This window comes from Trichomycterus rosablanca, chromosome 22, assembly GCF_030014385.1.
Source record: "Trichomycterus rosablanca isolate fTriRos1 chromosome 22, fTriRos1.hap1, whole genome shotgun sequence".
In the NCBI taxonomy this organism is placed as follows: Eukaryota; Metazoa; Chordata; class Actinopteri; order Siluriformes; family Trichomycteridae; genus Trichomycterus; species Trichomycterus rosablanca.
This window is the reverse complement of record NC_086009.1, coordinates 442736-452198: the sequence shown is the minus strand read 5'-3', so window position 1 is coordinate 452198 and position 9463 is coordinate 442736.

Below are 9463 nucleotides of genomic sequence, written 5' to 3'. Positions count from 1 at the left end.
TTAGTCTCGTCAGGACGATGAGAATTAGCATCCGGGGAAAGTCGCTAAAGTATTTGTCTAAAATCAGGTGTGGCTCCTCCCACTTTTTGCCCCGCCCATAAATTAAACCCACAACATAAATAAACAAGCCCAGTGTTAAATTGGGGGGGGGGGGGGGGGGGGGGGGGGGTGTCCTATCCTGAGCCGTTTACAGTCATGACCAAACACCATGCAACATTTGAGGGCTAAGTGCCTCAGATTACCTTCAGATTACCACGTGTGAAGTTGAATGATCCAGAAATAGGCTTACTGTTTGCCTCATTTCTTCTGAACTATGGTTACCCACAGAACTTGCTGTTGATGAGGGACCTCGTGGCTTCGTCCCAAACCGTGTTCTATACAGTGTGGAACTTTATTCGTTTGGTAGTATGCAATTTGGGACACAGCCTGCTTCAACTGCTGTCTATGAGCAGAACAAAATTTGGTTCTTCCTGCCCTAAAGAGTCCAAAGCTTCCACCCCACAGAGTAACCACCCTAACCCCCCCCCCCCCCCCCCCCCCCCCGCCTATATTTGAGCCTGTGTGTTTTTGGGACGTCCGTCCTGTATGTGGACACCTGACTGAACCTGCTGGACGTCTCATTCCAAAATCATGGAGGTTGTGTTGCATCTAACAAACCCCACCTGACTGCGACCACAGCCGTCACTCTTCTAGCGAGGCTTTTTACAAGATAGGAGCGTGTATGTGGGATTTATCACAGCGTTTGTGAGGTGTTTGCTTCTCGTATATAAACGTGTTAATGCACCAGCAGAGGGCGCCAAGACCCCGCTCACGATTCACCACAGTGCTAACGTGTCATGAGGAGTAGGTGCCGCACAGCATCACGGTTTGTGTCTTGGGTTTTATCCTTTGTTCTGGTCACTGGTGAGTTTGGGCTGATAGCTCAGTCCCCGGACAGGTTTCCTCCGGGTACTCTGGTGCCACACCATCTACAAATATGCAGTAGGTGGCCTGACTGACTGTTCCAGCCTTGTGTCTAGTGTTTCCAGATAGCTCCACACCCACAACGACTCTGGTCAGGTTAAAAAAATAGCCAGGATGTGAGTATTGATACTCCGTGTGCGTGTGCACAGGCGGGACGGGGGTCAGTTTGGGGAGGGCAGCACAGCACAGGGGGGACGAGGTCCTGGGAAAGTGTGAAGCTCCTTTGTGTTTCTAAGGAAAAGCCACAACTTTGCATGACAAATGAACGTGTGTTTACACACTCTCACGCACACTCTCTCACACACACACACACACTCTCTCTCACACACACACACACACTCGTCTTTATATTCTGAAACGCTAGGAGAGCTTTACAGCTCTACACACTTTTAGACATCATATTTCTCTTATAGAAATGTACATACCAACCTTTTAATGATGAGATGCTCTGTAGAGGGTGAAAAAGCCTAGAGATAAACCTGCTACCCCGTCAGGAGCACCCACACATGCACAGAACGCTGTGGGGGGGGTCAGTGGTACTGACTGTGCCAGTGGGGGTGGGTGTTAAGAAATCACACAGGCACCTGGAAACATTTTTTTTTTTTTTTTTTTTTTTTTTTTTTTTTTTTGGGGGGGCTGCCAACTCAATCTACAAATATGGAGTGACACAGATCTAATCAGATGAACGCCTACTCCAATAAAACAAGTCACCCAAACAAGAAGAACTACACTGAGCTGCCAAAAGTATTTGGACGCCTGACACTATTAAAACAGAGCGACCGTCTGTGCTCTCTCAGCTGGAACATTAGCTGCTCTTCTGAAAAGCTCCTCACAAGACTTTGAAGTGTGTGTGCGTGTGTGGGAATTTGTGCCCCGCAGCATTTGTAAGGCTGGGCACTGATCGATCAGTCGGTTTTCCGGTTTATCCCAGAGCTGTTGAGTTGGGCCGAGGTCAGGGCTCTGTGCAGCACACTGCAGCTTCTCTTCACATCTTTATAGGGCTCGCTCATGCTGGAACAAGAACGGGCCTTCCCTAAACTGTTGCAGCAACGTTGGACACATAGAATTTCCTTCATATTATTAATTTATTACACAAGTTAGCAACTGTTGTGACTAAAACACACACATTCAATTATTAGAAGAGGCGTCCAGATACTTTTGTCTCGTTGTAGTCACTGTTATCTAACCGGGTCTCTTTATCTGAATAAGCTTTACAGCCTGATGGGTACAAACCACTAAACAAGCTTATTGTGCTTCTGACAACCTTCTGATGGGCACCGCTGGCCCTTGAGCGGAGGTACCAGGGTCAGAACGGCTCACGTTGGGCACCGATTACTGTTGTGAATCATACACAGAGCTTCATGTTGATATATGATGTGTGTGTGTGTGTGTGTGTGTGTGTGTGTGTGTGTGTGTGTGTGTGTGTGTGTGTGCGTGTAAGGTTCCATATCCAGTTCATGAGGTCAAAAGTGGCACCTGTACCCAACACCCCCACACACACACACAAATCCCTGACAGCTGTGTGTGTGTGTGTGTGTATATGTGTTTTTTTACAGTGCTGTGAAAAAGTATTTGCACCCACTTGATTTCTTTTATTTCTGCTCATTTGGCACATTAAATGTATAACGTCACAGTATTGTTAGTCACTTTGGATAAGTGTCCACTAAATGACGAAAATGTAAATGTGAATGTAAATGTTTCAGATCTTCCAGCTTGTTTGAATAAAAGATAAACACGATTAAACAACACACAGCTTTTAAATCATCATTTTATTTATTACGGATAAAGATTTGTTCATAACCTGTATAAGTAATCACTCCCCAGACTGCTTGTTCCACTCTCAGCAGTAACGACGAGTCTTTTACATCGCTGTGGAGGAACTTAGTCCAGCTCTTCGTTGCAGAATTGTGTGTGTGTGTGTATGTGTGCTGTACCTAACAATGCCGTGTGATTTTGACTCTGTGTGCACTTGCTTTGTGTGAATGTGAACAGGTTGGCAGATTTTCGTGGCTGCTCTACAAATGTGCTTCACTTTGCTTTACTGAAATAATGAAATGCTTTATGCCAGCGGGCAGCAGTGCTGGGAGGACATACCCTCCTCACACACACACACACAAACACAATAAAACACTCTTAACATGTGTAAAGGACTGGCATCAACATAAATCTACAGGTTCTGTTTTAGCAGGGTTTTGGACCTGAGGTTCTGAATCCTAAACCCAAACACTAAACTCTGGTTTATCAGGTTCTGCTGATGTGTTTTATATCGTTTCTCACCTTCACAGAGAAATTTGTCTATAAACAAAAAGCAAAAACACGATATCAGATTCTTTTTGGAGGTTTTTATTTTCCTTGACACTGTGGTGTAGAGTTATGATTGGTTGCTGCTGTTAGGCGTCGCCACATCGGATCATTCGTCCACATATTTGATTCGGCACAGTCGGATGCTCTTCCTGGCACAACCATCCTATGTATCCGGGCTTGGGACCAGCACTAAGGGTGCACTGATATGTGTCGCCCTATGGTTTTACCTCTGCGCCACCCGAGCACCTACCTAAAGTTCTTCTCTTTTAAGCTAAGCCTTATTTTCATGGTGAAGGTGGGGAAATTATAAAAGACTTCCAAGCATTGATGCAGTACCTGTTTTAAAATTAATTATCAATTAAATAAACATCATGGAATGCACCTCCAACATTAAAGCACCAAAAAGTTATCACTCATGAAAATAAACAAGATAGAAATGAATCCAGACACGGCTTGCTTCATAAGAACAGAAGCAAACCCCACACAGACTGTAACAGGCTGAGGTTTGAACACAAACCAAAAGACATTCTTGGAGCTGAACATCACCCACACTGACCAACTGCACCATCATGCCACGACCTGAGATTACAAACAGAAATACTGCAGATAAATTCTGTTATAGAAAACAGATTAAAATGTGCAGTAATGCCAAGAGGAACCTGCACATCAAAATCATAACACATCACATGCTGATAAACGCCGTGTTTACTGTTTTAGTGCTTATTATTATTGTTTTATTGGACGATATCAGATCTTCCCTCGTGTATCTGAGTGCAGTGAGTGTGTTCAGGGTTTCGTTCATGTTCTAGTTTGTTTTGGTTGGTTTTACCTCTGACATGAATCAGTGTGTTATATAATCATAAACCTCAGATTGTAAATGTATGAATACAAAGTCCTGTGTGTGTGTGTGTGTGTGTGTGTGTGTGTGTGTGTGTGTGTGTTTTGAAGACGCTGCAGACACATTTTATTCAGTAATTAGTTATTTAATCCTGACAGAATTTCATTCAGTTTAAAGTCGTTTACATTTCACAGAATTGTGTTGTGCAGTTACACCAAACCCATTCAGAAGTCTGAATCCTCTAATCCCAGAATCGTCCTGTAGAAAGATGTTGTTGCTCTTTATTTGCTCTTTATTTGCTCTTTATTTGCTCTTTACCTGACGCGACCTGAACCAGGATAGAGCATTTGGTGAGAGTGAATAAACTGCACTTCTAAAACTTTTCTCTGATTGGTTGTCATAATAAACTAAACTAAACCTGAATGGAGAAGCTGATTTACTTTTTAAAAGATAATAAAAAATACATTATATTATGAACTAAATAATTAAAATATACAATATAGAATAAATCACAGGCTTTGGTAGCCAATCTCAGGGTGTCTGAATAAGCCCAAGAATAGATTTATAGGAAACATCTTGTCTTTAAAGTTTCTGTTTTACCAGAGGATCATGAATTTACAAATTAAACTTCTTTCTGTTTTGATTTGCGTGTATATAATCAAATTCAGAGCATGTGGGACATTATCATGCTATTAAAAGGAGTACTTGTGTCATTTAGCAGATACTTTTATCCAAAGTGTCTTACAGTTATGTACCAAGTGCAGTGCGAGCAACTGAGTGCACACTACGGGATTTTGAGTCGCCGACAGGTCCGGAGATTTCCGAGACCCGAGCGAACGCTGAGTTGCTTCCGAGCTGCCACATCTACAGGCGACCTGTCGGCGAGCGAAATTCAGGACCAAATTGTGTAGTGTGAACTAGGCATTAAGGGCCTTGGTCAGAAGCCCAACAGCAGCAACTCTGTGTTGGTAGCGCTTCAACCAGCCTTGAACCTGGTGATTATTAGGGCACGGTGGCTAAGTGGGTAGCACTGTCTCCTCACAGCAAGAAGATCCTGGGTTCGATCCCCAGGTGGGGCGGTCTGGGTCCTTTCTGTGTGGAGTTTGCATGTTCTCCCTGTGTCTGCGTGGGTTTCCTCCTGGTGATCCGGTTTATATATATAACCTTGTGAACTGATGAATCTTGTGTAATGAGTAACTACCGTTTCTGTCATGAATGTAACCAAAAGTGAAAACATGACGTTAAAATCCTAATAAACAAACAAATGGTGATTATTAGTCCAGCAACATAACCACCAGGCTACTGATATACCACCGCCCACAATTTCAACTTCTTGTTCTGTTTCACATGCTTCACCTCGTGTCCTAACCTTTCTGGAACTGACTTTGGAGTGTAAATGACCGAATTCATGCACAGTTTGGTAAAACTCCGAAGGAAACACGACATTTCATATGAGGCTCTTATGAATCGCGATTGTGACGTCAAGATTTTTGGCCGTGTGGTGGGTAGCGCGCATGCGTAAGAGTGCAAGCCTGAGAGCGCAGCGCATGCGCGGTGGAGTAGGAGACGCAGCCAGACAGAGGCAGTGAGTGAGTGAGGGGAAATGGCGGCCGAACAGGACGGAGTTTTCTCCTCCTGAATTTGTGTTCCTTCTTTCTGTTTGTTTGTTTTTTGTTTTTCTTTTAAACACAAGAGTTTTATTCAGCTGCTGAGTCTTCTACCTTCTGCACTTTATCGTTCACACAGGTGAGGTGATTATGCATGAGTGTTTCTGATGCAGGCGCAGGTTTGGAGTCCTGGAGGCCCAGCTGACCTGCAGAACCTCCAGGTTATTCCTGCTTCCAGCACACCTGATCACACACCGAACTCAGGAGCTGGATCAGGTGTGCTGGAAGCAGGAAAAACTTGGAAGTTCTGCAGGTCAGCTGGGCCTCCAGCACAGCCGGGAATTTGACCAGGGGTGCCCAAACTTTTGCACAATACAAGCTATTTATTCGCATTATTTACCAAGTATTAGCGTGTTTGTACTAATATGCACCTACAGATGAACCTCAGCTCGAATAATCGTGCTGGAGAGTCGATTAATCGCAGTTAGTGTCGGATAAAAACATCACCTCCTTCACCTGCAAGAGAAAGCCAAGCTTAGCATAAGCATTAGCTTAGCATTAGCTCCGTCGTTAGCATGAGCTGGTTAGCTCTTCGCTTCTGATATCCTCATAATTTAATGTAATCTTTATTTAACGTTTTATATCTCGCCCAGAGTTTAATTCTGTTTGCTGACTGAACGATCCAGCACCGAATTCCACACAGAATTCTATTTTTCCTCTCAGAAAACGGGGTCCGACAAAAATCGGTTCGACCTTTACGCGAGAAAAGAAGCACAATCCCAAATCCTGAATAAAGGACAAATTATTCGACGAATACGCAAACGCTTTATGATTGATAAACCCCGAATCGCATAAATGTATCCCAAACTCACTTATAACGCGAATAAACGTGCATACATTTGTAGACGTAACGTGTTATTTGGTTAGATAATTTGCTCTTAGTGGTCACGTCCCAAACCGCGCACTGTCGCACTAAGTAGCGTGCACACTTCTATCCGCTGTAGGTAATTGTTATGCAGGCTACGTAGTGCGCCTAGGTGTGAATTGGGACGCAGCCTTTTCCACAGGACGCCGAATAGAAAGTAAATACGTGCATGCAGAGATATCAAATGAAGCTCGTGTTTATTAATGTATTTATTAATATAATTTATTGAACATTTAAACGCATGGATTCAGTCATTAGATTCATAAATAATTTAGATTAGTTTTATTCAATAAATCTATTGCAAACTGGCTTCCACAAACACTAGTCCTTACCGTCACTGAGGTAATGAGTTCCACTCCTTTTAATTAAGTAATTAATATATTAATTTATTTATAGGAAATATTAATGTTTTTATTAGATAATTCGACACTGATTCTCTAAATTCAATTACTTTCAGTTGAAAATCTAACATTATTAGTTATTTTAGTTGTCAGTTCTGCAGTAATGTAATAAATAAATAAGGCAAATTAAATAATTGTGTTCAACATATTAATTACATTTTTAGATCTTTAACATTAGAGATTAGTTTTTAATCATTTATTGATTTGGAAGTTGGTATTTCTCACAGTCCAGGCTGTGATTTGGGACCCAGCCAGTTAGTCATTCTTGCTAAATCCCTAAAAACTAATAAATTAGATTTAATTTTGTTGTGTAGGTACTGGACTAGTAATCAGAAGGTCACTGGTTCAGGCACCACAACTGTAGGGTTGCCGTGTACGTTCAGTTTCTTGTGTTGTTTGGTCTCAGTTGTGTTTACTGGTGTAAATGCAAACAAATAAGACCATAAATTTAGATTTTAATTTAGAAGCTTGCTTTGATTGTGAGCCGCTTTGGATGAAAATCAGCCGTTGTGTGGAATAGTCACGTTAATAATAAAAAGATAAACAGGTGAAGTGAAATTGTTTGGTTAAAGCTGGTGGATTAACAGGTTACTTATTGATATTTAAGCTAGTAATGTCAGCACCATGTAGAGAAAGCAGGTGTTGTGCTGAATTCAGGTCTTTTCATGTGGGTACCGGTGGTGTCAGAAGGATCCATGAAGCTCTTCAGCCTAATTTAGTCATATCCAATTCCTGGTTGTGAATCCACTGCCGCTTGCACAACCCACGATGACCACACGTGCCCTTTCAACGTTCCCTCCCTCAGACACGTCCAGTTGTGTTTGTGAGGTCGCCCGGTCAGGTCGGTGGATCTGTTGAGATTCCCCCTGACTGGTTCAGACGCTCCGCAGTGGTGCGCCGCTCGAGCGCTCCCCGGATAACTCGGCTGTAACGGTTGTGTGTGCAGCTGTAGACGGAACCTCTGAGGCGTGTGTGTTCTGTACGGCTCGGCTTGTTTTAAAGCCCCTGATGTGAGTGCAGGTTCGTTGTGGTTGGTGGTGGACGTGTTTGTGGAACATGACAGTTTGGTGTTGTGTAATGTTGACATTCCTCACATATTTGCTCCGTTCACGCTCATAAACACTCGGCGCTGTGTAGGCGGCCAGTCGGTCCTGGATACTATTAATGGAGTCTTTGGTTCTGTTCCAAACGGCTCCCTGATTATGATCTAGTGCACTAGAAAGTGGGACCTGATTAATGAATATTCATTAATGAGAGTAATTGAATTTGTTTTGACAACAGTTGCTAAAAGGTGAAATATATAAAGCTTATTAATGATACGCTTCCAACTTTGCAGTAATAGTTTGGGGAAGGTCCTTTTTTCAGCATACAACTCCAGCTCTATAAAGCCTCGAGCTCAGCCCCACTCAACAGCTCTGGGATGAAGCGGAACACTGAATGAACTGATCCATCTGTGCCCAGCCACACACACATGGTCCTGTACTAATGAATGGGCACAAATTCCCATACACCGACATAGTGCGAAGTCTTGTTAGAGCTGCTGTTGTTGCTAAAAAAGTTGAATAGAGGTCACTCTTAATAGCATTTGTTTTTGAAAAGAACTTCTGGCAAGCTCACAGTCAGGTGTCCAAATACTTTTGGTCGTATGTATGTATGTGTACTGGTGTGGATTTTTCTTCAGACTCTGATTTTGGTTAATTGGTTTTAATTATTTTTGTTTTACAGAATTGGATGCTGTTGTCACCAAAGACGTTGACAGAAAATAAACACAGGTCAGTTTCACTAGTCCTGCACTCTGTGTGTGTGTGTGTACGTGAAAGAGTGTGTGTCTGTCTGTCGGTGCTTGTGAGTGTGTGTGTGTGTAGGCGAACATTAATATTCAGTTCAGACACTGTGTGTGTTTAGGTGTGTGTGAGAGTGTGTGTCTGTGCTTGTGAGTGTGTGAGAGATATTGTGTGTGTGTGTGTGTGTGTGTTCAGGTGTGTGTGTGTTCAGGTGTGTGTGTGTTCAGGTGTATATTTATATTCAGGTAAACCCTCTGACTTCCCTCTTGTTTAATGTCCTTGAGTTATCTTTACACCTCACTCAAAAATATGTGGACGCCGCTCCAGTTCAGGTGTTTCAGCCTCCCAGTGCTTATAGGCGTATAAAACGGATTAATAAAAGGGAAATCACATGCCTTTAACCTTGGGTCAACAGTCTGGGGAAGGTCCTGAACGGGCACAAACACCAGCATATTTTGAAGGTGGTTATAGGTGCATCATGGGAGCTGGAGATTCATATTTATGCTGATGATCTGGCGTCCACATACTTCGGGCTGGTGTCTCAGCGGTGTTATTTCCTCTGATCCAGTTAGAGGATTATTATCCAGCTCCTTCATTTCCCAGCACTAAAGATAACCTGCTGCTGATCCCTGCAGGAGTGT